This window comes from Notamacropus eugenii, chromosome 3 (genome assembly GCF_028372415.1).
Source record: "Notamacropus eugenii isolate mMacEug1 chromosome 3, mMacEug1.pri_v2, whole genome shotgun sequence".
NCBI classification, from domain to species: domain Eukaryota; kingdom Metazoa; phylum Chordata; class Mammalia; order Diprotodontia; family Macropodidae; genus Notamacropus; species Notamacropus eugenii.
This window is the reverse complement of record NC_092874.1, coordinates 305,294,938-305,322,205: the sequence shown is the minus strand read 5'-3', so window position 1 is coordinate 305,322,205 and position 27,268 is coordinate 305,294,938.

Genomic DNA, 27,268 nt, shown 5'->3' with positions numbered 1-27,268 from the left:
GAAATTGGACAGTCTGATTTGCAGTCACCAAGTGGGATGGGGGAGGGGAGGGTCATTCTTCTTGAAATATCTCCTGCCTCGGTGAAAGTAATGCACAGTCAAGCTCCGAGGGGGCTCAGGCTGTTTGTGTAGCCTCATGGCAATATGGTGTTGCTCTCCTTCTTAATGGGCCTCTTGTTTCTGCCTCTCGGGATAAACAGAGAGTTTGAACACTGACCCTGCCCGAGAAAGGGGGCACATTTCTCAAGATGGGGCCTCAAGGCCAGGTGCTTGGAGAGCATTTTCAGGCAATGTTTTGGAAAACATTTAACACAATAATTATTTTCTGGGAAACAAAAGGACACAGTGGACAAAGTAAGGAGACGTTCTGTTAGTTCTATGCTCAAGGACAACTTTAAATGAAACCACCTGAAACCACTACATTCTGGGGCTACAAAGAAGCTGATACCCTTAACTAAGGTGTGGCGAATGAAGTATTGCTCCAGTGTGCTGGAATAGAATGCTCAGAAGGCAGAGTTGTCATACTCCATCAGGAAGAAAAAACTGAGTTGAACACCTGGCTTGTAGGAATTATAGCAAAAATAGGAAGCTACTAGACAGCTTCCATTCCCCCAGCACCCAGCTCTCCCAGGTAAACCCTTTTCAGGTATAGCCCTGCCTACTCTCCCACCAACCATCCCCTCCAGTAGCAACCTCTTAAACATTTCAAAGAATCACAGATGTAGAGCAAGAAGGGACTCGGGGCCAGCAATCCTAGACCCTTCCCTGCACACAGCTTGTGAGTTATCTGAGGAAGAATTTGAACCCAAGTCCAATGTCCTTCCATTACTTCAAACACCCAGCAAAAAAAGTAGAAGTTTCTGAGCCTGAAAATCTTCAGCCAAACTTTCTGTATTCTGAAGCCAGAATGTTCTCTCTGTCTTGTGTCCTATACCAGGGATTTTAGGAACTTAATTGATAATGAAAACAACTTCCAAGATCCCCAAGTCATTTTTTCATTGAAATGGGATTGTCCTGGGTATAACCTTGGAAAGGAGAGGAGATTGATTTCCAAGGAAGATTACTACTGAGTTTTACCTACCAAAGTGGCAGTCACCTCCATTTTCTGTGAGGTCTCAGGTCCTCAAACTCCAAATGTACTCTCATCAGAGAAAAGAAGACTCAGCTGGGCCCTCATCACATCTTGCTTTACTCACTTCAACCCTGAGGAGTAAATATATTTATTCTCTGTCTCTCCATGTCTCTGTCTCTCTGTCTCTCTCTCTCTCTCTGTCTCTCTCTTTCTCTTTCTCTCTCTCTCTCTTATCCATATCCTCCAGAAATAAAACAAAACAAGCACGACAAGGAGTGAGTGGAAGTTAGCATCAACAGCCTAGAGTGCCCCAAACACCCCTGGTAAAAGCAGACAGCAATCGCTCATCAGCACTGATGGGGAATGAGGGATGCCAGCATGGAGTGTACATAGCTTTAGGAAAGGACAAAGTTAGAAGTGGGGCTCAAAGGCTTTGCTAGGAGGGAGGGGTCACAGAATCTTAGAGCTGGGAGGGGCCCCAGAGGGCTCCTAGCCCTACCCATTCCTGGGCAGAAATTCCCTCTACAGTATCCCCAACACATAGCCCTCCAGCATCCCTGTGAAGACCTCCAAGGATGGGGATCTCACTATCTCCCAAAGCAGCCTGTTCCTCTTTTAGACAACCAAGATGGTTGGAATCCATTCCTTATTCCCAACCTGAATCTGTGTCTTTGCCTCTTCTCCCATTTCTCCCTGTTCTGCCCTCTAGGGCCAGGTAGATTTAGTCTAACCCATATACATGGCAGCCCCTTAAATGCTTGAAGACAGCTTTCAAGTGATCCCAGAGTCTTCTTCTCCCTAAACTAAACATCCCCAACTCTTTACCCTGGACATAAGACCCTTCCTAACCTGGTTGCCCTCTTCTAGCTTACCAAAGGGCCCAGAGTGGAACAGCCTAAAATCTTTTCTGTGGCATCACGCTATTGACTACCCCAGTCAGTCTTTCCCTTCAGCCAAAATTCTCCTCTTATTAAACAATAAATTGCTGAAACCTGTTCAGGGCCCATGTCTTCTGAAGCACCGTCTCTATTTTCTCTGCCCTTCCTGGGCAGAGAAAAACTATTGCCCCACACGTGACAAGAAACCCCCTCCTGCTGAACAAAACTACAACCTGAGAGATGAGCTGAGGAGAAGGGGGTGGCCCTCTCCTTCCCTCCCACAGGGCCACAGAGCAGGCAGCAGAGGAGGTACCCCCATCAGCAGGGGTCAGGCCCATATCAACTTTCATTATAGAAATGACCTTAAAAGCTAAAAGAAACCTTTCCCAGGAGCCCCTGGGCCTTCACATTCCCAGCTTAAAGTCATTTTGCTCCAGAAATGAAATTAAGAGCTTCCAAATCACAGGTTATCATCATTCACAGCCACTCCCTCTGCTCCCAGCAGACTCAGCCTCATCATTGCTGCCCCCAAATAAGACCCATTTTCCTATTTCCCACAAGCTAGCAGAAGTGTGGCTGGGGAGCAAAGCCAGGGGCTAGGGCTCTGAATAGAGGAACTTTTAAAATCATGAGAAGAGATGATGTTTATAGAGCACATCCAGGTTTGCAGAGCCCCATCCACCACCTAACCAAGACTCTGGGAGGTGCTTTCAGCTACCATCCCCCTTGTACATATGAAGAAACTGGGGCTCAAAGGGAGAAAAAACTCTCCAAGGTCATGGGGCTAGTCTATGTCAGAGATGGGACTTGAACTCTGATCTTCCTGACTCCAAGTTCAGCATCTATCCATTACAATACAATGGCTCACAAGCATTCAAGTGTTCCCCATTCACTATCAAATAAAGGGGCAAGGGAAGTAAACAAGCATTTATTAAGATAATATGATTTATTATGTACCAGGAACTATGCTAAACACTTTATAAATCTCCCATTTTATCCCCACAGCAACCCAGGGAGGTAGATGCTACTTTCATCACCATTTTACAATTGAGAAAACTGAGGCAGATGGGTGCAGTGACTTGCTAAGGGTCACACACAGCTAGTATCTGAGACTGGGTTTGAACTCAGGTCTCCCTATTCTAGGCCCAGTGTCCTATTCCCTGGACCATCTCGTTGTCTGACGTATCAGGCTTTTGACAATCCAGTAAGAAAGAGAAGCAGAGACAGAGAGGAAGAAAGAAGGAGGGAGGGAGGGACAGAGGGAAGGAAGGAGGAAGGAAATCTAAGGACAGGGATAGATTCTTGTTCTCTCCTATTAGTGTATCCTTCACAGAGGGGCCGCTCCCTCTCTGGACCCTTGTGTCCTCATCTGTCCAATGAGGGAGCTGGGCCCAGTGATCTCCAAAGCCCCTTCCTGCCTTGTTATTCCATGATGCTCTGATTCTATGGGCCTGAGTTCCCTCCTCTATAAAATGAGAAGGATATCCTTCCACATCCCTCACAAGTTTGTTACGGCAAAAGAGCCTAGAGAAATGGGAGGTATTCATTATTTCTAGAATCTAATTTTTTTTTCATTTTATTTGATACTTTTTCAATGGTTAAGGTCATTTCCTTCATTCTAAAATTTCAACAGTACCTTGGGTTTAGCATGTATCATAAAAAGCATGTATCACAGGTGGCTGGAAGCCTCCCATCCCACTGAGCACCACAGGGCCCTCTCCCAGGGAAGCTCCATGACACATGGCTTCCTCTACTCTGCAACCTTCTGAAGAATGCCCCAGGGCAGGTCTCAGAATCGCAATTCGTTGCCTGTTTGGCCCAGCCCACTGGCTAGGAGCTGGGGTGAATCAGAGCAGACCCCTGAAATGTTCCTTGGAAGAACCTCACAGTTACTAATGGCAGGAATCATGGCTTTGGGGTGTCCTCCTGGGGGAGAGCTGAGCTGAGAGAGGTCCTGAGGAAAATGCTCTGTTTGTTTCTTTCTGTCTTTCCTCTTCCATTCTTTTCTGTGGCTTCATCTGGGACTCCCTGCCCTTGGTTCTGGGCTCCCAGAATGACACCAACAGGACCCTTTCCTGGACAGCGCAGCCTGAGAGAAGATAAAAAAGAACAGGAGAAAGTCCTCTGGGGCTGGGAGCAACATGTAGATGCAAGGGAAAGGAATCAAAGGTCCTGGGTTCAAATCCTGGCTCCCACACATCCCCTGGGTAACCTTGGGTCAATCCCTCTACCTCTCTGCATCAAGCTCTTTCCCTGTCAAACGAAGGAACTAAACAAAATAGCTTCTCACCTCTGGACAAAGAGATGACAGATCCGATGAACAGAGAGAAGCTTTTTGGGCACATCAGTGTAGGAATGTGTTTTGCATATTTGTTACAAGGGTTCTATTTTTCATTCTTTTTCAATGGGGAGGTGGGAAGGAAAAAAGACAGATTTTTGTTCATTGAAAAAATTGAATTAAGTTGAAAAATACAAATAAATGAAATAAAGGGCTGGAGAAGATGGCCTCTGAAGTCCCCTCTCCTTCCACACCTACAGTCAGGTATTGGTCTGGTTCCAATCAGCCCCACAAGTGACAGGAAAAACAGTGAGGGTGAAAAGCAAAGAGGCAGCGTTTGGTTTGCAGTTCCAAGGGAGCATGTGCCACCTCCAGGGCCATTGTCTGCTCCTTTCTGAAGGTCTCCTGGAAGAGTCTGGACAGCTGTGTGGTGGGAACGTTGTCAAAGGGGTGAATGGACTGGAACAAAGGTCCTCCAAGGTCTCTCTGAGGTTCTGTGCTTCTACAAGGAGGTGAATATTGATCTAGCTCTGTTTTTGTCCCCACATGTAGGTTCCAGCCCCAGCCCTCCATAGCATGTAAGAATTATTAGAGATAAGAAGCTGGTAGCACTTTCAGAAAAACATCAAATCCAAGATAGACTCCAGGAGCTACACGTAGCCCAAGGTTCTTTCCATCCCTCCATCTGACTGCTCCCCCACACAGGCATCCCCATTAACTTGCAGTCCTTCCCTGAAGAAGTTCGAGCTCAGGCTTTGGCCAGTGGGGGCTTCCAAGGTGAGGTGTGGGTCCTTCTTTCCAATGGATTACTAGATGTGTTTTCTTTTCCTGCAAGATGACTGCAGACATGTGGCCTGGTTACAGCTGCTGGCCTCCAACATCGTGGGCTGCTGCTGGTTAGGGGGAGGGTCAGCTTGGTGGTCACTCTTCTCACAACCATCCTGACATTCCAGGGTTAGATGCCTCTGGGCTCTGTGGCCATCCCATGATACATGTATGCCCTATCAGGCAGGCAAAATCATCTCACCTGTCCATTCACTCCTCATGGACTTGTCATAGGACTGGAAGAGACAGACTGAAACTGTCTAGAATGGCCCCTTCATTCCTGAGCACTTTTCAGAGGTGTGCCTGGGGGCACTGTGAGTGATGGGGATTTGGACCCAGCAGGACCCAGATAACAGCAGTAGAGTTGGGGGAGACAAGAAATGGTCACCCAGACAGCTATGAATTCGCATGAAGAAGGGATGGCTGGGAAAATCAAGGAGGTTTCATGGGTGAAGCAGTAGCATCTGGGCAGGGCATCTTTCTCCATCCCCTCTACCTTGAAATCATCTCCAGTCAATCAGACAGTCATTCAGTGAATATTTATGGAAATCCTTCTATGTACTCTGACAGGATTAGGAAGGTCACAGAAAAAACAAGTAACAGCTCCAGGATTCCTGACTCCAAAGCTAGGGCACTTTCTATTCCTTCACACAAAAGTAACTTGAGTTGGTTGGTGGATTGGTTTCATTTTTGTCCATTCCTCAGGGTATCTTCAGCACTTATCCTAGCGCAAAGTAGGTGCTTAATAAATGCTAAGTGGCTTGACTTAGATGGATGTCCCCTTGGCAACACTTTGTAAGGGCAAAAAAAAAGTCATTGATGACTGAGGTTGTGAAGCTGGCCGTTGCCTTGAACAGAAATCAAGATGTTTGGAGTTAGGGCTTAGTGGGGAGGGATCTCAGCAGTTCTGACTTTGCCCCAGTCCCCTCTTTCCCACCCATGTGATCTGGGCAAACCCCTCACTTCCCCAAGCCTAACTTTAGAGGGCATTAGGTACCCCGGTCTGCAAGGTCCCTTCTAGCTCTGATTTTCCATCAGCAGTATGGCCAGGAATAGCTGGCAGCTGGGGCTCTATATCGGCTCCTTCATAACGTGGTTATTTATACCCTCTTCCTGAATGGAAATAGATAAATTTCCAACTCGGAAATGAGTTAGCAGTTTTGCCTTTATTTCATAAAACACAGGATGAGGCCAAACACAAGCCGATTTCCCAATGAGTGTGGATTAGAGAGCTGGAAAACCAAGTTCATTTTCAGCTGTAAAATATTATTTAGAGAAAATCACTTGTTTTCCACAAAGAAGCTGACTGTTGGCAAATTCCTCAGCCTCCAGCTGAGTTTAGGGAGACTTTGGAGCTGTGAGAAGGGGGAGGAGTGGGAAAGACTTCATGGAGGTGGAGACACCTGAGCTGAGCCCTGAAGAAAAAGGATTTCAAAGAACAGGGATAAAGAAGGAGGATGTTCCAGGAAAGACCTGCATCAGGAGAAGGTCTACTGGCAGGAACCCTCAGATTAGAATTTAAGAGGATGATACAGATTGTAAAACCACTAGATAGTAGATGTAGAGCTGGGAGTGACTTCAGAGGTTATGAAGTCTAACCCTTCATTTTACAAATCAGAAAACTGAGGCACAGAGAGAAAAGGAACTGTCCAAAGAATTATAGCTATGACATTCTGTAGAAAGGGCTCAAACTTTAAGTTTCCAGAATCCAAAATAAACATTCTCTGGAGGAGTAAATAGTCTGGCTCATGAGATAAAGTTAGTGTACAGGTACACCCCCTTTCAGATTTGACAAACACATGGGTTACTAGGAGCAAGTAAGAGAGACAGTGTGCCCAGCACTTGGCATAGTGCTTGGCACCTAGTAGGTACCTAGTAAGTGCTCATTGACTGACTGACTGACTGAGGACATGTCTCATTCAGACTAAAAAGGATAAGCCCCTTTCAGATTTGAGTGGAAGGATGATTTAGTGCCTGGTAAATGGTCTGGAGCTTCAGCTTTATTTGCCACCCACCCCCCACTTCTTAGAGGGTACAAGGTTGAGAGAAACTTATTTGCATACAAAAAGGACAAGCTAGTAGGTGAGTAGCCTGGAGAGAAAATGAACTAGCCCCACTCATTTTCATGGACCATCGGAAAAGACCTAGAGTTTAAAAAAAAAAAAACAGGGAGCTCCAAATTAGAGGCATTTGGGTGATTGTTGAACAATATAGCCCAGTCTGCAGGAAGTTTTATTGCCATAAGTTAGGTTTAGGTCTCTCACTGAAGAGGCCAGCCTTGTACCACAAAGTATTGTCAGAAGGCAAGACTAAGCCTAAAGGCACCAGCTGGCCAGGATGATTCTACTCCTTCCCATGCTCCTGCTTGGGAAATGACAAGCCCCAGAGCAAAGGCATAAAAGAACTTGGGGCAAGGGTCCTCACCCTTTCTGAAAGAGCACAGCAGTGCCCCAGTGGAGGAGTGCATGTCAACCTGCGTGGGAGGTATGAGAACTTAGAGCTGCTCAGTGAGGCATTGACAGGGGTCCACACCTCAACCCTAGGACAAAATGATGTGGACTTGCAACCCTCAATGACACTACAGACTCCAGCTGCTCTGGACTTTCTTTTTTCTTTTAGCCAGAAGTTTTTCCTCTGAGCATGGAAAAATTTCTTTCCCTTTATTTGTCTTAAATATTTATTTTGTCTTTATAAACAGTCCTGTGCTAGTCTGGCCATATTTATTGGAACTGCAGTAGTGAAAAGGAGACAAAGTACTCCAGGAGAGGGAGAGAGATTTTGAAAGTTCTCTCTCCCTCCTTCTCCCCTCTCTGTCTCTGTCTCTCTGTCTCTGTCTCTGTCTCTGTCTCTCTCTCTCTCTCTCTCTCTCTCTCTCTCTCTCTCTCTCTCTCTCTCTCTCTCTCTCTCTCTCTCTCTCTCTCCCTGTTTCTCTTCCCCCTATCTCTCCTTCACCCCCATTCTCCTCCCACTTCCCAACAGCTACATCTCTTGGCCATGTCTTATCTCCCTCTATCCTCAAAATTCTTGGCACTTCTTGTTCACACTGATCTAATTTGTCCATGGGGTTTTTTTCTCCCTCCAACTAGACTGTGAGCCACAACAGAGAAAGCAGAAAATCCAGATCTTCTCCATCTTCCCTACAGTTTCTCCCACAGAATCCTGCACATGGTAGGAGATATAATAAATGCTACCTGAATGATAATTTCACATCAGGACTATTAGAATCTCAGGAGAAGCAAATGCAAAAGTTTGAATAAGAGGAATTATGTTCTCTATTCACTAACAAGTGTCTAAAAGAAATCTATTGATAATTTTTTTCACATGATGTTAGCAGACAACTCATTGCCAAGGACTGACCTATAGCATCTGGCCTCACATCATGGAAGTCTGAAAAATTTAAACACATTAAGTACTCCAGGAATTGAGTCAGCAGTGGCAGGAATGGATGATCTGCCTTAGGTCCAAGAACACAGATTCTACCCTGGGATTTCCTTGGCAGTGAATGCTTGCTTGCTCCAGGAATGATTATCCATTGGGATGGCCCAGGTCCTTGGCCAGCCACTCACTTGACTACATTTTACTCTCAAAAATAACTTTACCAGACACATAATTCTGCAGAGAAAATTGGATCCCAGAGCAGGGTGGCAAAGTTTGTTAGCTGAAACTTCTCCTTAATTGAGAGCACTGTTGGCAATGGGGTTATGGATGTGTAATCAGCCAATATTATGTGTAACTGGCAAATATCAGCTTTAAAGACCATGAACGATGGGGAAAGATCAATGGCAGGACCAACACTTTATAGGAAGTGAAGTTTAAGGGGGAAATCAAATACCGAGTTGTTGCAAGGGAGTTGATGGAAAGGGGAAGTTTCCTGGATTTGGAGTGGAAAGACAGAGATTCAAATCCTACCTCAGGCATTCATATGTTTACTCTTCATTTTACTTTTGTTTTGTGAAAGTCACTTCACATCTCTGGACATCAAAGGATTACAGAGTGAGAACTCAAGGGTCCTTTGAAGTCACCGACTCCAACATTTTACAGATGAGGAAACTGAGGCTTAGTGAAGGTGAATGGCTTGCCCAAGTTAGTAAGTGGGAGAGGTGAGATTCAAACCCAAGGCCTCTGACTCCAAATCCAAAGCAGATTTAAGTATAATATAGAAAGAAAACTTCCTAATGCACAGAGCTGTCTAAAAATGGAATGGGCTGCTTCCGGAGGCAGTGAGTTTCCCCATTACTAGAAGTCTTTAAACAGAGCTTGGGTGACCACTTGTCAGCATACTGTAGAAAGGATTTTTATTCTAGTAGGAGCTATACTAATGACCTCTGAGGTAGGAGACTCAACCTGTCTAATCACCCAGAGAGAAGGGAGGCATCTGGTGTAAATCAAATTCCACCTTAGCAGCTTGGAGAGAGACTTAGTCAATCATGACATCCATTGACAGACAGCCAGACATGGTCTGAGAGGAAGTGAGAAGGCAGGGCAACATAAAGGTATCACTGGGTTTTCCAGGAGAAAATCAACTTCCCTGGAATGTCTATCCACCTTAGAAATCTGTGAGTATTCTCTGATCTTGCAGAGAGAAGCCTGCAACAGCCTTCAGACAAGTTCTGACCCTGAGGTTCAATCTCTTACTGCAGGAGTAAAATAACAATAATGATTTTAAAAAATTCTGTACACATCTAATGCCTTGTTCTTCTCCACCCATGTTCTTGTGTCAGCATCACAGTGGAGTTCATATTTCTACTTTATTGATAAGAAAACTGAGGCCCTGAGAATGCCAGTGACTTGTGCAATCTGTTAACAACAAAAAAAACAGTCTCCTATCTGTCCTATCCTGTACTCTGTATTCTGCAGAGGAGTATAAGATACAGTCCCTATCTGTGCTCCAGGAGCTGCTGCCTTATGTTTGCATCCTCCCAATGACAAAGAACACACTACCTAGTTTTATATGATGCAGCCGTCCCACTATGGGACACCCCTGGTTGTTAGAAATGTCTCCATGATACCAACCCAAATCTGCCTCTCTGCAGTCCTCCCCTGCCCCAATCTCTCCCCTTTGCTTGGAAAAGTTGTGGGAGAAGCATCCAAATTCCCACATCTGAGTCAACATTCTAACAGAAGGTTCAGCATTTGTCAGTCCTTCCTCAGCCGAGTCTGCTCCAGAAATGAGTGGAGGCAGCAATAACCAAAACTCCAGTCTCGATTCCAGCCTAATTTTCTTTCCTACAGTCTCAACTGGGTGCTGAGAAGACTAAGACAAATCCAACCCAAAAATCCCCTGTCCTCAAAAAGTTTACATTTTAATGCTATGTTGTTGTTATTGCTTAGTCATTTTCAGTCATGTCTGACTCTTCCTGTCCTCTTTTTGGAGTTGGGATTTTCTTAGCAAAGATACTGGAGTGGTCCTCCATTTCCCTCTCCAGCTCATTTTAAAGATGAAGAAACTGAGACAAGAAGGGGTAAGTGACTTATCCAGGGTCGTACAGCTAGTAAGTATCTGAGGCCAGATTTGAACTCAGGAAGATGAGCCTTCCTGACTCCACCCAGCTGCCCAAATGCTTACCTAATTCAACTGAACAACATAGGACCTAGGACAGCTCCCTTGAAATCTAGTAGCGATTCTTATTTTAGTATCAATCCCCTAATTATTATTCTATGAGTCTGGTCATTCAACTACTTCTGAATGCAATGAACAATTCTGAATACAATTATCATTTAGCCCATATCTCTTCATCTTGTCCGCAAGACAGACTTGGTCAAAAGCTTGGCTGACATCCAGGTAGTCTGTATCAGCAGCATTCTCCTGTCCTATCATTCTAACAGTTACTTGAGCACTTTAAAATATCCATTTTGCTTGGTGTGAATCTGACTTCCACTGCCTCAATTCCCAACATTTTCCTGCTTTCTCCTGTGTGCTTACCTCTTCATGAATCTTCCACAGAGAATTTGCTCATCATGCTGGCAACTATCCTCTGGTTCTTGTAACACTGCAACAACTCCAGTGCAGCCTTCCAGGAGCCCACAGTCATCCTTTGCTCTCATTACACACAAGACACATGATATCAGAGTGGGAAAGGACCTCAGTGACCATCTAGTGTAAACTATGCTTAAAAGAGAATCCCTCTATACCATAAGCAACAAGTCATCACCTAGGTCCTAAGTGAAGCCCTCCCTTTATGGGGAACTTTCTACTTAATGAAGCAGTCCATTCCACCCTTAGGCAGCTCTGATTAGAGGAAATTTCTTCCTGAAATCAAGACTAAGTTTATCTCTTTGCTACCTTTTCCCATTGTTCCTTGTTCCTCCCTATAAAGCCAAGCAAAGTAGGTCTTAACCCATATTCTTCCTGTGGCAACTTTTCTATTATTGACCAGCTCACCTCCTCTTCCAATAATTCATAGCTTGGTGATATCTCTCTAGTTCTTAACGCACAAGTCATTATTGGTAACACACAACAGACAACTTACACACTCACACCCACCCTGTATCTCCCAGTCTAGTGACCCTAATAAAAAAGGAACCATGGTCATACATTGCAAAAGTATCCACATGTTACAGACCAAAGAATCCTTGGTTTAGGGACAAGTCACCTGAGAATAGCCTTCGAATATGGGGAGAATATTATCAAGAGATGTGAAAGAGGGTGAGACATAGGAGAGTCTTTTCTTGGGACTGTTTGGCCAGGGTGAGGATGGGTTCTGGAGGGCTCTGGTGCTGCAGCCCGTTACCATAGTGATCTGTACACAGAAAAGAGATGTGCATTTCATCCATATTCATAACCTCATATTTAGGCTAATGAACATAAAATCAGCAATATATATGTGCACAAGTCAGGAAGATAATCTTGACTACACACAACTCCTGCCCTTCTGTCTTTGAAATTATAGTTAGTAATTAGCAGGAAATTTTGACTCAAAAAAAAAAACAAGGGCAATAAGACTCAGAATGGTTTCTAAACTAATTAAAATATGACTATAATTGGAAAAGTGACTATAAAAATGATATCTCTGCATTCAGTCTCCAGAAAGAATTTCCAATTTCCTTAATACACAAGTCAATGGAAGATTATGCTGGGTGTTGGCACCACCCAGGAAATCAAGAAAGATGGGATAGAATTTTCTTTTTCATTTTCTTTCCCCCATTGAGGTGTGTTATTGTTATTGATGGAGGATAATGATGATAACAAGGATGATGAGGATAATGATACATTCCCTGGCCCCCAAAGCTCCTCAAAGTCTTGTGTCACACAGACCAGATTCAATCTTGAGGGGCTGGCCCAAAGAGACTCATTTTCTCTTTTTGTCTTGCTGCTTCCATCTCGATTTTACTCCAGGGAAATCTCCCAATGTAACTTAGTTATGTTTTAGTTACATTGCCTAAGTTTTCCCAAATGTGTAGTCTCTAACTCCTGTACAAGCACTCAAGATATGAAATGAGAATTGAATATGGACAGCCTTTATTCCATCCCATGAGTAACAAACAAAGGATTCTTGGGAGCCCATAAGCAGATACATAAGATACAACAAGCGCCCACGTAAGTTATAACTTCTCCCCAGAAGGCAATTAAATTCTGGGGCTCCTAAATAAACCCCACCAAGAAAGCCTATTCCCACCTGACTTGTACTGTCACATCAATTCCTTTAATAGAGGAGGGAAGTAAAGTCCAGGTCCTGGAGTAGCAAAGTGGAGTTGGAGGTAGAGTACTCAATTTGGAGTCAGATAGACCTGGGTTCAAAAAAGGAAAAACAGACAACTGTTAGTTCATTAGTTATTATGGTAATGTTCAAGATGGCCATTTCTTAACCAAAAAACAAAAGATGCACATTTTCCAATGCTCTTTAGCATTACTAATTGTTCCAAGTTCATCTGACTATTCCTTCTGGCCATTTTCTTCTGCACCTCAAGGCAAAGTAAGGCTACTTCAGACACTTACCAGTTGCGTGATCCTAGTTAGGGCTTCAATTTCATCTTCTGAAATGGCTTCTAACATCCTTTCCAGCTCTCAGTCTGAGGTCACCATCTTTCCAGTCTGGGAAGTCTACAAATCCAATCCCCAGGTTCAGTTCTCAGCTCAGGTCACAGGTTACTTAAAGGTCACCAGTCATCTTCAAGATAGACCTGGATGCTGAAAACCAGGGAGAAGTAGCCTGCTTTCTCTAAACAAGGTCCATGGGCTCATGCACACTCTACAGAGGGAGAGGTGGACTCAACTGGATGATAGGAGAGGAAGCCTCTGAAGCTTTCCCTCTTATACTTTCAATAGATAAATCTCACCTTTTCTTGGAATATAGATGTGTGTTTTGTATTTGCAGATGTGTATGTCTGTCCCAAGGTTCAACAATGGCTTCCTTATGATACACCAGCTCAAGGAAACCTATCTGATGCTCCCAGGAGCATTCTAAGTAAGCATTAGATTCTCTCTTCTCTACTTCCTTTCTTTTCTCTTCCTCCTCTCCCTCCATCTTCCTCTCTCCTTTTCCTCCTTCTCCCTCCTTGCCCTCCTTTCTCCCTCTCTTCTCTCCCTCTCCTTTCTCTCCTTCCTCCTCCCTCCTCCCCTACTCCTCTCTCTCTTTCTCTGCTTTTCTTCTCCCTTTTCCTTCCCCTCACCCCCATTCCCTCCCTTTCTCTCCTCTTCTCTCTGTCTTTTCCTCTCCTTTCTTCTTCTCTTCTTTCTCTCTCTCCTCTCCCTCCTCCTCTCTCATTTGATTACACATCTGAATCTACATTCTGTAAGATTTCTTCCTGGTGTGGCTGGGAAAGATGCCTGATTTTTTTTCCTTTTCAAATGCGTATTTCTCCACTCCCAGGGGTACACAGGGACCCCTCCCATTGCTAATGCTTCACATGCCTCAGTCACCATGGGGATTTACATTGAGGCTCCAGTCGCTGATAATCTCAGCAGAGCTACCTGCCCACAGGCCACAGTTCGGAGGAGGTTCAGTGGGCTCAGTGTAGGGAGAATGATTGGATCTCCAGCACGAAAACCACTTAGTGACCTGTCTGCTCAGGAAGGATATCCTGGATGACAGCCAGTCCTCCTGGTAAAGGCTACAGGCAGTCAGAGAAAGCATTCTGGACTTGGTGATCTTGCCAGGACACCCAGCAAGAGCTCTTTGACATCCCAAGCACCTTTGGTCTCCATGAATTTCCAAAGCCACGGTTATGAAGAGGTCACACAAAACCAGGAAACTATATATTCCCTGGGGCAAAGAACAGGGCTGAATTAATTACAGGGCAGGGGGAACAATGCACCTACTATATACCCATTGAGTGTACTGGGTTGCATTGAGTGAGAGAGACAAGTCAGGATGAGAACTTCACCTAGCACCATTCTCTCTCTCTCTCTCTAGAACAGGATTCTCAACCTAGGGTTCAGAGAACCCAAGACAGATTTTAGGATAGTTAAGATAGATTTCAAGCAGTCTATTCACTTGAATGGGGAGAAATTGCTTAGTCCTTTTTACTAACTTTTGGCTTGATTTGTAATTATAAGTATTTATTTGATGCATTTAAGCACCGTATTCTAGGAAGGGGTCCATAGGCTTCACCAGACTGCCAAAGGGATCCAGGACACATGCAAAAAAAAAAAAGGGAAGAAATCCTTCACTGGAAATTAATATTAACCAACTGACCTCTGAGACTAAGGGCAATGGTCAATTTGCTGGCAAGCATTTCTTTATGGGAATGAGACAGAAATATTGGGAAGCCCCTCCATTACAGGTGAGTAGGAAACTGTGAGCCCCTCTCATAAGATCTACTGTTTCATCTCTCTGTCTCTATCTCTGTCTCTCTGTATTCCTCTCTCCCTCTCTCTGTTTCTGTCTCTGTCTATGTCTCTGTCTCTGTCTCTGTCTTTCTGTCTCTCTGTCTCTGTCTCTGTCTGTCTGTCTGTCTGTCTGTCTCTCTCTCTCTCTCTCTCTCTCTCTCTCTCTCTCTCTCTCTCTCTCTCTCTCTCTCTCTCTCTCTTTCTCTCTTTCTCCCCCTTCTCTGTCTGCTTCTCTGTCTCTCCCTGTTTCTTTCTCTCTATGTCTCTCTTTCTCTTTCTGTCTCTCTCTCTCTGTCTTTCTGTCTCTGTCTCTCTTCTTCTGTTTCTCCCTCTCCTCTTTCATCCTTGAACTCTCTGTCTTCCTATTCTCTCTTTTTTCTCTGACACTTCCTTCCCCTCTCCCTCTTCCTTTAGCCTAAGCTGAGTAGGGGTGTGTTTCTATCTGTCCTTCTTTGGGACTATTATGTTTCCCTGCCCTACCCCCTGCCTATTTTGATTCTCTCTTTTTTTTCTTTCTCCTTCCTACTACTTTTTATTTTACTGGAGTTAATTAGCATAGAGAACTCCCAGGTGAGGAAATTCCCTCTGCCAATGCAGGTTGGCACCTGCTCTGCAATTTAGAAACTTTAAGAGTGGCTTTGAGAGATGAGAAAGTGAGTGACTTTCCCAGGGCACCACAGTAATAGAGAGCGGAGGGAAGACTTGAACCCAGAGCTTCCTGGCTATGACACCAGGGCTCAGTCCCCCTCACCTCACTTGCTACTACTTAGGTAACTTTTTAGTTTTCTAAAAGCTTTCTTTTTATTAGGAACTTAAACATCAACAACATTCATAATTAAGGACCATTTCATTACATGTAGATAAGAAAGGTGGATTGTATGTGAAATTGTAGGCTGTTACTCCATGTAACTTATGTCAATATCATATTAAAGTAAATTATCAAATATTGCTTGAATTTATGGAATAGTTTTGTCCCTTTTCTTTACTCAGATGAGTCTAACATTTTAGTATATCTCTAAGAAAATTAGTCACTTTTAGCTGCTGTGTGGCCCTCAGTGAACCAGAGAAGGGGCCTCCCATTACTGATGCACTTGGCATAGATGATCACCATGGTCCCAGAATCCAGTCCAAGACATGTCAATGAGCCTTTTGTTTCTGGGCATGAGTTCCTCACATGTGAGCCCTGCCCCAAACTGCTCCAATTCTTAGAAGACTGAGGGCTTTGCTCCCCTCTATCTCTGCTGCTGGTACCTGAAGGTCACACCTCCTTTTCCAATTTTTCAGCCTCTGAATTTAACCAGCAGCAAGCAGGTGTGAGAAGAAGCAGGGGGAACTCAAGCCTCCAGCCAGCCAGGACCAACTCCTCTCCCCACTAATGTAGATAAATGAGTTTCTATTTCTCCTCACCCCAATGATGGGGCTTAAACTGACCATGATAAGATGCAAAAATGAATCTTTAGTCCAAAGCTAAATTTAAAAATAGACTTTGGTGCCCATAAATGTAACTGGCAAACAAGCCAGTGTCCTTTGGCTAAACACAGACCAGGTGCTACATAGCTTGTGGCCAGTGCTAATGGGCCTGGAGGCTTAGCCTTCAGCAGCCTGGGGAGTTGTTGATGTCTCTAGCACTCCACCTCATCTCTCTCTGCCATCTACCCCCTCTCTATGAGTACCAGGATCAAATCTCCCCTTTTCCTCACCTGGATTCTTCAGTTCCAATGTTACAAGACACAGTGGAGGCCACACCTTGTGCCACCCAAGGGCTGCCCAGTTGGGCCACACTGGTCCACCCTCTGCCATCCCTCCTTCCTCTTGCATCTTCCAGGTGGTCTGATGCCACTGAACCTTGAGAGCCCTGCCACTGTGTCTGCCCACCTAGCACTTCTCTCACCCCTGGTGACTGGATTCAAGCAAGGCAAACCCTGCCCCACTACAGTTCATCTGTCCCTTTCAATCCTAAAAATGATTGCTTTGTTTCTTCAACTTTAGAGCTGGAAAGGTTATTAGAAGTCCTCTAATCCTATCCCCTAATTTTACAGAGGGAGAAACTGAGTCCCAGAGATGGAAAAGGAATAAGCAACACTTTCCATGGTTGTAAGTGCTGAAACCTAGACTTGAACCCAGGTCATCTGACTCCGAACCTACTGCATCAGTCAAAGAATGGAGCTGGAATGGTGGAATTTCAGGCACTGGAGACATGGAGGGCAAGGGAGGACTGTAGTCATTAATTAGGCTCACTGATAGTCGAAGTTCTGAGAGCTTGGGAAGGGGGAGGCTGGGAGGAAGGAGGGAGCCAAACAATTGCTCAGTCAGAATGAACCCTACACCACTAAAAAGAAAAAGTTGAGGTTAGATTTTCTGGCTCAGGTGTTTGTAAGCTCTCAGTGGGTTTTCCTGCCTGTGGTCTCTCTGTTCCCTGACCCATCCTTCCACACAGATGCCCCAACAGCCTTCCTAAGACACGAGTCTGAGCAGGTCCCTTCTCTGCTCAGGAATCCTGAGTGGCTCCCTATCGCCTCTATGAAAAAATATGCATTTCTGTCTGGCGTTTGGAATTCAGTCCCTGCCTAACCTTTCCAGGAAGACCACACCTGATTACCCTCCATGCTGTCTATGGACCATCTGACCTGGCTTTCTCAATGGGCCCTGCATAGGACATCCCATCTCCCAACTCCACGCATGTGCCCTGGCTGATCCCCATGCCTAAAATGCCCTCCCTCCTCTCTTCCACCTTTCTTCCAAGATCAGTTCAAGCACTGCCTCCTGCCTAGGCTCTGTCCCAACCCCAGCCCCTGAAGTGACTTTAACTGTGCCTAGTATCTATCATATGCATACTGATCTGTACACACATTGTATCCTGCTAGTGAAATGTAAGCTTCCAGAGAACAGGAGCAGCATTGTTTCTGCCACTGTCTCCAGTGTTTGACACACAGTAGGCACTTAATATATGCTTGTTAGTTGATTGAGTGACCCTCCATCCACTCAGGGCTCTTTTCACTCCCTTCTGGTAAAAACAAGCAATCAAGATGCCTGTAATTCTCAAAGCAGGTCCCAAAACCAGGACAGGGATCCCCAAGACTGGAAAAGGGTAGAAAGAAAGTCTGTGCACCAGGCCAGCCTACCAGGGTTTGGTTTGAATTCTGATGCTGCCTTTGATGTCTTGCCTTGAAAGGAGAATTGAGCCACAAATCAGAGATGGAAGAGGCCCTGAGATTACAGGTGTCTTCACCACACTGACCATGGCTATGATGTCCCCTCTCAGCCTGGATCCCCTCAGAGTCAGGTCCCTGTGGGCAGGCTGCCCTTGGTCAGTGACTTCACATGTTCACATCATCCAAGAGATTTCTAGGGCAGGAAGGTGTCCTGATACCTGACACAGACTTTTTCTACCTTCATTCTGTCCCCTGTTATGATCATGCCCACAGGCTAGTCTGTTCTGAAGCCCAAAGCGCTCTCATACCACCCCCAAGGACTGGCAGTTCTATCTGCTCTCCCCTGCCCTAGTGAGCATCCAGGCCAAGCTTGGCCCCTGGTGTATTTCTAATTATTTTAATATCTTCTCATTAGTTAGTCTCTTCACCCTCTGAGTCATTTGCTCTCTTCAGCTATTCACAGACCCAACTGTCCACCCTTACCAGATAATGAGGTCCCCCTGGAAGGAGGGGTCCCTCTGGGGGAGAAAGAAGATGGATGGAGAAATAAAGCAAAACACTAGGCCTAGACTCAGAAAACTCAAATCATATCCTAATTAGAAGGGGGAAAACACATACACTAAAGACAGCTTTAGAAGAGGAGATGAAGGAAGAGAAGGAGGAGAAAAGGGAAAAGCAGCTGAACCCAACTGATGGTCAGACCGTGGCCACTGATTGCTTCTTGTTTCTCTAAAGCCTGTCTGTTTTTACTGACCAGAATGGGACATATGCATATGTGCATATATGTGTTCACATGTATGATGAGTATGTATCTTTATACATGTGTCAGTTTATAAATGTGTAAGAAATGGGTGGCTATAGAAGGGGTCACTCATAGGATCATCTTTGGTGACTACAGAGAATTAAGAAGAAAATGAAAATGTCAAGTCTGAAACTTTAAACCCACAGAAAATGTTTTATTTCCCGGGTGCTTCCACCCCAGTTTCCAAGGGTGTTTAGCTATCTCTGGTGGGTATATGCCCAAAAGAATCTATGAGACACGACAGCGTGCTCCAAGAGGAGAAGGGGACCAAGACAGTCTCTCAGCCACCTCCCACCTCTGACAATCAATGTTCTAAAGGCCCTCCTAGCTCTGCCCTCCTACAATTCTATGACTGATATCTAAAATCAAATTAAAGCATGTCCTTTAAGCAAGCAGACTCAGCATGGGTGCACAGAGGGCTACAACACCTCCTCACCACACCCCAGCAGGTCCCTGAACAAGATAGAAATGCTCATAGTCTAGTGATTGCATCACTGCTCTTAGCTCCTCTTTGGGAGTGGCACAATCTTCAGACCTGTATTTCATGGTCCCTGCTTAAGCTGTGCTCATCCAGTATGATGGGGAAGGAAGAAGAGCAGTCCCAGGCCCTGATCTCAGGAAGCATCCAGTCTTGGAGGGGAAGGAGGTGATAAGAGAGAGAGAAAAAGACAGACAGACAGAGAGAGAGAGAGAGAGAGAGAGAGAGACTCATTCATGAAAAAACAGAATTCAGGTCAACACACACACACACACACACACACACACACACACACACACACAGAATTTGAAGGTCCTTCATTCCTGCAGGTATTATTGGCTTTCTACATAATCCACATTTTTTCTTGTCCCTATTCAATACCTCATTCCTTAAAAAGCTGTGGAATCCAGCTTCCAAATGCTTACTTGGCTAATACATAGGTGTCAAGAGATTGGAAGCCCCCAACAGATTGGGGGTACAAGCAGGTTCAAAAATACAGGCTGAAATTGGACCTCTTCTGGTCAACTCTACGTTATGGTTAATAGAGGAAATTTTTAATGGTAGTCACACGTATATGAAATGTATATATATATATATATATATATATATATATATGTATATATATATACATCTGCACACATACATAAATATGGAGTTCACATGTTAGTCATGTATATGCTACATAAGCCACAAGGTTACATCATATTACTGTATTGTTTTACCTTACATTATACTGTTGTTTTATTACATGATATTGCGTTATGGTATGATCTCATGTTATTTTTTCAATTATTCCTCCTAACTGCCCACATGGAATGGGATGCCTCAGAAGGGGATGAATTCCACATCCCTGGGCTTCTTCAAACAGAGGCTGATAATTAGTTTTTAGCCATCCCATAGAGGGGAGAGGTTAGACTAGATGAATTCTGAAACCCTCCAATGTATCCCCAGGAGTGTGGCCCCTCTCCCTTCCAGTCACAACATCCATTAATCATCCAGCTTGACTAAGGCCCAGGAGCAGCCCCAGTGCCTACAACGTGGGCATGGGCCATAATCCATCAGAGGCTCTGCCAGGATTACCTCCCTGGAGCATCCTGCCCCTCCCTCCTCCCATAAGTGGCTCATCTGAAATCTCAGCCCCCAAAGACTGAATGAGCTTCTGCCATCCCTCTGACCCTGACCAGAGGGAGAAGCCATAAACTCCTCCCAAAGCTTTCCTTTATAGGAAGGGCCCAGACCTTTCCACATAGCTGCCCGTGTTCCAGCAGCAGTTCTGCCTGGGACATCCCAGTGGCCCCACACCTTTTTCAGTCATCTTTTTTGTCTGGTCTTCCCCCATTTGATTCTAAATTCCTTGAGAGCAAGAACTGTCTTTTTTTTTCTTATTTGTATCTCCATCTCTCAGCCAGTACCTGGCACATAGCAGGCATTTAATAACCAGTTATTGAATTGAATATACAAAACATAACTACATGGGAGAAGGGGTACAGACAGTTGTCCCAGGTGTGCTTGGGAGGAAGCTTGACACTAGACAGAAGGCAGAAGGGAGAATGTGAAGAACAGCAAAGAGACCACGGTTCAGTGCATGGGGAGGGATGTGGGGCAGGGAGATTGGCAAGAAGACAGGCTGGCCCCTGGCCCTGCTCCTGACATGTTTGACCCTAGAGGCTGAAGTCCAGGTCAATTCCATAAGGATACTACCTCTAGCCCAGCCCAGGAATCACCAGGGACACCAGCCACAAGAGGCTGCAGCCAGCATCACCATGATAAGCTCTCCCCACCAACACAGGCTCTTTCTGCATCTGAGGGCTCCAGCTTTGAGAGTCAGCCTAGAATACCAAGTACCTAATCCCCCAGGAGGCCTTTCGGCACCAGAATGGAGTTTGGGGCAGCTTTGTGAGATCTTAAACATGCAATACCTGTCTTTCAAATTTCTTAATTAGTTCTACCAATTTTCTTTCTGTCTCCAGGTAATATGAACCAATGATGTGCGTCTGATGTCGCTAACAGACTAGAGAGTCGAACAAATGTTTCAGGTCACAGTCTGTTTATATACAGCGGGCGAAGGCTGCCTTATTTGTCCCCTAATTTATACATTTGGATTTCTTTATTAATTTGCCAGGAAACTAGACAGTTTCAGATTCCAAGGGAACCACCAGGCATATCCACTCTCTGGGCACGATTGATTCCAGCTGATGCACCAGCCTGGGCTCCAGTCCCTGGGCTTCCTCTGGGGGAAAGCTGAGACCAAGAGGAAGGTCCAAGAGAGCCTGGGATAAAGAAGTCCATGAAGGAAAGGCATGAGAGGGTCTTCATGGAGAGTCAGTCATCTCTAGGACACTTTAAAGATCACAAAGGACTCTCCTCCCCAAAACCTGATGAGTCAGGTAGGGGAAATAATATCATCTCCATCTTACAGATGAGAAAACTGAGGATCCAAGAGTTGCAGAGTTAAACATAAGTATCTGAAGGAAAATCCCAACAAGTCCATCACTCTCCCCACTGGGTTGAACTCCTTCTGAAATCCCTATGTACCAAATCATGGGGAAGAAAAGACGGTGGACCTGAGCAGAGAATGGGGGAGGTCATAGAGGGGATTCCTGGTGAGGAGGGGGAAGGACCAGGACTGGCACCATGGACAGCTGCTGCTTTCAGATTGGGCCCTTGCAGGTCACTAACCAGGAAAAGCAGTGATGCTCAGTGGAAAGAATCCTGGAGCTGGAGCTGGAGCTGGAGGCAGCTGATCTCCTGTCTATGAGTTCTTCACTGTCCTCACCCAGGCCTCAGTGGGCCAATCTATTAAATAGGGTAATAATGCTTGGACTGCTTACCTCACAGGGTGGTTGTGGGTAAGAACTTTGCCTATAGAAAGGGGAGTGATTAAGGGAGGACTACAGCCCCACCCCTAAGGAAAGGCCAGCATGTGGAGAAGCTGCACTCATCAACCCATTTCAAAGATGAGCAAACTGAGGCCCAGAGAGAAGTGACTGACCTAAAGTGACATGGCATGTCAATCAATGGTGGAGACAGGATTCCAAGGCAGGTCATCTCTCACCACTCTCTCTCTCTCTCCCCTGAGGACAAGGGGCTCTTGAAGGTCCCTTCCAGGAACAGCAGGCTTCCTACACGTCTGATGACAAAACTAGACTAGATGGTCTCTCGGGCCCCTCCCAGTCTGTTCTAAGCTCCCTCCCAGCCCTAACATCCCCTGTTCTAAGCTACCACTTCTAAAATCCTGTGACTTTCATTCTGCAGACCCAGCCCTTTGTTGGAAAATGTAGAAAACTGAGAATGTGAGCCTCCCTCTAGACACTCATAACCTTAAGAGGAAAACACACAAAGGAAAAAGCTCACCATCACACTTCACTGAGCAGTCAGGGACTGCACACACACACTCCACCCCTCACAGGGCCTGGGCTTGAAATATGCAGCAGGAAAGTGCGGGATCCACCAGGAGAAAGGAGGCAGTGAGGACATGGTTAATGACTCATTAAAGCATTCCACCCTGGAGAGGTTGTGTGGTGCATTAGCCAGGGCTCCAACCTCTAAGGGGGCCTGGGATCTAGTCCTGACATGGACTGCCGTTGTGGCCCTGGGAAAGTGGCAGACTTGTTGCTATGACAAAGAAGGAGACTCATAACATAGGAGCTCAGAACACAAATGCACCTCTGAAAGCACTGGGTCCAACCCATCTGTCAACAGGAATTCCCTCTACACCACCTGGACAAAAGTTCATTCATCACTTGTTTAAAGGTCTCCAATAATGGGAAACCTACAGATGAGAGGGGAAAGAGGGAGATGTCTAAAGAGGCTGATGAGCCTGCACAAGGAGCTCTCTGATGAGCTCACTTTCTAAAAGGGCATACTAAGAAATTAATATAATTAACTAGAGGACCTGGGTTCAAATCCTGCCTCTGAACTGTACTACCTGCGAGGCTCTGGGCCTCGGTTTCCTCACCTGTAAAAATGAGGAGCTGAGACTAGAGGGCTCCCAACTCTCAATCCATAATCCTAAATTAGAGCTAACTGAAGACAAACGTGTGTGGATTAGTTGGCGAGGAGGGGAGGGTGGGCGCTCCTTAGATGATAGTGAGGCTCCATGGCTGCTCCCAGGGTTTTAAGGCATGTGGTGCCAGAACTTGGTGTAAGATTGGCCTCATCCAGGATCCAAGTCTATCCTGACTACTCTAATTGTTTCTTTAGCTTTGATCTGATTTATTCCTGCCTGGCATTCAAGGCCCAACAAAACCATGTTCCCCCAACATCATTTCCTACTACATTCTTCCTCTATCCTCCATTAGAATTAGATGACTGACCCCTCCCCCCCCCCCCCCACACACACACACACCCAAATGTTCAGCATTCTCTTCTCTCTGTGTCCTTGAATTCTGGTCTCCTCTTCATGTGTTGAACTGTGACCTTCAAAGCCCAATTCCAAAATCATTTTCTCCAGGACTCCTCACCTCCTCTTCCATGATCACCTTGCTCTTGGGACCATTCATGGCACTTTGTTCCTTTTGTGATTCACTTATGAAATATTATTGCATATTATTTATTCATGGTTTTCCCCATTCCCTTCCTGTCCACCAAAAAAAATTATGAGTCATTTGAGGGCAGGATTTCTGATTTATCTAAGCTTTATATCTGTCCTCTGCTTTGTACAGATTCCATATATACACAGTAGGTGCTTAATAAACATTTGTTGTTTAAAATCCCATCTCCCAGGTCATTTCAGCTAGAGTGGAGTAACCCAGCCTTCTGCCATACCAAACTCTGAGGAACAGTCATTCTCAGTGTTCCTCTCCTTTCCCCCAAATTCACCATGAGCTCTCTGTTGTCCTACCAAGATGGTGGCCTCATACTCTAGCTTTCGGCTATTTCCATTTTTCCCCCTAACTCAGGCCAGGCCAGTTTTCAGAGTCCCTTTGCAAATCTCCCAAAATTGCTCCCAGATTCACCCCATAGCCCCAAGTCATTTCCAAAAGGCCTGAGTCTTGTCTGAGATTCTTCAGCACCGAGCATAATCTTTTTTTCTTTCTAAGCACGGAAAGAGCTGAACTCAAACAGTAACATTTGTACAAACCAGCTTCCTGGCATGCAGAGACAAGCTTTGGGACCAAGGACTCAGCATAGGCAAGGCCTGACCTCAGCCATGCACACAGCCACTGAGAAGGCCCCTGGTGACTTTTTGGGAGGCACATCCCCCACTCTCATCCCAGCCTGCCTTGGCTAGATGGTGTAAAGTCCAAGTTTTTTAAAGTTGTCTTTAGGAGGGAGAGGACATGCCATCAATTACAAAGGAAGGAGCGAAAAGGTCAGAGCACTCACTGCAGGATTCTCATTCTCCTCCATGTCCCAGCCTGGCTCGTCTTCATAGGGAGAGCCCTTTGAAGTCAATAAAACCCAAGGAGCCGTGAGCAAAGGCAGATGGGGCTGAGAGGCCGACTGCTAACTCCCATTATGGGCTAATTGTGTCATTTTCAGAGGAGGGACATCCCCCAGGGAGCTCTGTCCAAGAGAGTTAGCATCGGCTCAGCAGGGCCTGTGAGCCCAGAAATCAAAGGACAGTGAGAGGAGACCTTGTCCTGAATCCCAATCTCACTGGGGCTCCCTAGGCTTAGCCTGGCAGCTGGCAGGACTTCCTAGGGAGTCTTTGTGGTGCACAGTGCACTACCAACCCCCCTCTGGTCTGAGACCTCTGCCAGCACCACCTCTGACGCAGGGATGCTGGTTATCTGTGTTTGTATCTTAATCATCATTCCCTCATCTGTAAATGGGGGTAGGGAAAGCGTATTGAAGAGAGTTGTTGTCTTTGTCCCCATACCAGGTGGGCAGCCATTACCTATTCATTGGTTACCTACTCATTGATGGAGGACAGCCTTTGGGTTTCTATTGTCATCAGCTTGTCTCTGCCTTCCCACCCCACCCCTCACCCCCACCCCCATCCTGCCTGGCTTCTGATCCTGTCAGAGGATATGATTTCCTGAAGCAGGAGCCAGAATGGCATTTTAAACTCGGAAAGATAGGGAAGGGACTTCTGGGAATCAAGCCTCCATGGAGTGAGCAGAGTGGGGCGGGGGAAGAGCAGCCCATGTTTCTGGGAACCTGGACTATTGTCTAGTTAGCTGATTTCTTTTCTGTACCCAATGATCTTGTATGTGGAACCAAACAGACTTTGGAGGCTTTCAAAATGGGAGAAAAACGTTCTCAAAACATTCCTTGGTTCAACTAATGTTCAGCACTAGAGACAGAGCCCCACTGGCCACCTAGTCTGCTCCCCACCCCAGGCACCATCCCCATGAAGGTTTCTGATCAGCTCTACCTCTCATGAGCCGCCCCCCACCCCCACCCAGACCATGAGAGGAGGCAGGTCTTCAGCTTTCTCAGCCCCTCCCTGCTTGGTACCTACAACCCTCCATCTCTTCCAGGCCTTCCCCAAGGCTGGAGCTGTTAATAAACCATGTAGACTATTCTCCAACTTTCAGGACCCTTCTAGATTCCACCTTGCATTCCTATTTTCAAGTGTCCCTGCTTGATCCAGGATGCTATTCCAGCACAGCTCCTTATACCCAGAAGGAGCCAGGATGTCTGACTGAAGCCCTGGTCTATCGTAGTACATTGCTGCCACCTTGGGGACAGAAGAAGGATCTCACTGGACTCCCTGCTGGGGCTGAGAGTTCCAGCCTCACTGGGTGCCAGAGACACCTCCAGGTGATCTTAGGGAGGCTGCCAAGCCCTCTCGAGCCTTAGACTTTGCCAAGAAGTAGGGCTGCAGTTCAGGGGACCATTCAGGCACCCCAGTTCTCCTGACCATGACCAGTCTCCAGGTGGCTGGGCAGCTTATCCTCTCCCTATGAAGGCTGGGGTGATGGGCGATTTGGGGGACGTGATCCAGCATGTCTCAGAAATGCCAGCTGTCTCCCTTCCCCTTCATGGCTGGCAGAGAAGCAAGATTGATGAGTCCCGTGCCCTAGCTGTTTTTCATAACTAACTCATCTGAATGCCTTTCCCAACAGAGTAATGGGATCTGTCAGTCAGCATGAGGATGCCTGGGCAGATGGGCCTGGCCCAGAGATCTAAATAATCAATACCAGAATGCAGTAAACTGAGGCCTCTGTGTTTGGGAAGCAGAAAAAGGACAGAGGTGCTCAGGAACACAACATCCAAGGGCAAGGCCACCCTGGTCTAGCACCCCTTATGGTTCTTACATAAGGTATAATGGCAAGGCAATAAAGAAATGTATAGACTCGGAACTGTGGGGTTCAGCAGAAAGAGAGAGTCCTTCCAGAGGGGAGAAGAGGAGAAACAGAACTTCTGGTGACTTCTGGTCTGGACTTGTGACAGGCAGAAATAGGGGAAAGGCACTTCAGGTAGAGAAAAGAAATGGAACAGAGGAACAAAACTGGGAAAGAAGAAGCATGTTCAGGGAGTGGGGATGAGGGACAAAATGGCGGGGCATCCCCTCCTTTATAGAGGAGAAAACCAGAGCCCTGAGGGAAAGCCCATTGTCATTGCCTTTCAGTACATAATCTGTTGTTCCAGAAGGAGCTGAGGTAGCTCTCAAACCCAAGCTCCAGCCACTGCATGAAAGCACCTTCACTGCCCCTTGGCTGAGGTGGAAGGCATAGGTGGAGGAGGGGCCAGGAGGCTCCAAAAACACATTCTGATCATGACAAGTCTTGAACGCCAGCACAATGACTTTGGGGCCTAGTCTGCAAAGCAGGGGCTTTAATCTATCTTTGATAACTATTTCAATACAATTGGTTTCCTTTTAATTCCTTTAATGCGTTTTATTTTATGCATTAAAAAAATACTCAGTCCCTGGGTTTCACCAGATGCAGTGCCAGAGGTCCATTGTACAAACAAGGCAAAGGATCTCTGTGCTATGGGGGAACCTTGGAAGGTTCTTGGGCAGAAAAGTAAAATGTTGTGTTGCTAAATTTGACCAAATTAACTACCCTTATCGACAATTCAGTGAATATTTGTTCCTGAACCAAAAGGCTGCCTTATGGAA